Here is a 596-nt window from a genome sequence, read left to right on the forward strand (position 1 = left end):
GCCCCCAGGGCTCTACTTACCTCCAAACAGCAGACCCTTTCCCCCCTCCCCCAATGTTAAGCTTCCAGATGTTAGGTAGGGGTGATTGACTCAGAAACCCCGAAAGAACGGACAGCACGTCCACCAGAGGGTGCTGTGGGGGCAAATTTGTGCCAGGAAGGGAGCTCGACCAGTGACCCTCGGAGCCAGGTAGGCGTACTGAGTAATTTTCATTCTTCCTGGTGTTTCCTTCCCAGCCCCTTGGACCGCTGCGGCCCCTCCCCCTGCATGTGGTTTCTCCCTGAATAAGTAGCCACTTTCGGGGACCTAAGAAGTTCTTGCTTTGAAAAGACGTCTTGCTTCTGTTGCCGACGCCCAGGACAGGCTCGGGCCACGCAGGTCACAGGCCAGCCGGGGACGGGCGAGCGGGCGGGCGGGGACCGCCGGGGCGGCCGCGGCCCGGGCGCCGCAGGGGCCGCGAAGGGGTTAACCCGGCGGGGGGGGGAGGGGGCGCGGGCCGCGCCTGCGCGCTGCCGCCCTCCATTGTCTCCACGGCGGCGAGGAGCGCCGGCGAGCGCTGCTCGGGACCCAGCGGGGCGGCGCGGCTGGCGGGGCCG

This window comes from Carlito syrichta, unplaced genomic scaffold, assembly GCF_000164805.1.
Source record: "Carlito syrichta isolate Samal-C Ts95f unplaced genomic scaffold, Tarsius_syrichta-2.0.1 Scaffold309739, whole genome shotgun sequence".
In the NCBI taxonomy this organism is placed as follows: domain Eukaryota; kingdom Metazoa; phylum Chordata; class Mammalia; order Primates; family Tarsiidae; genus Carlito; species Carlito syrichta.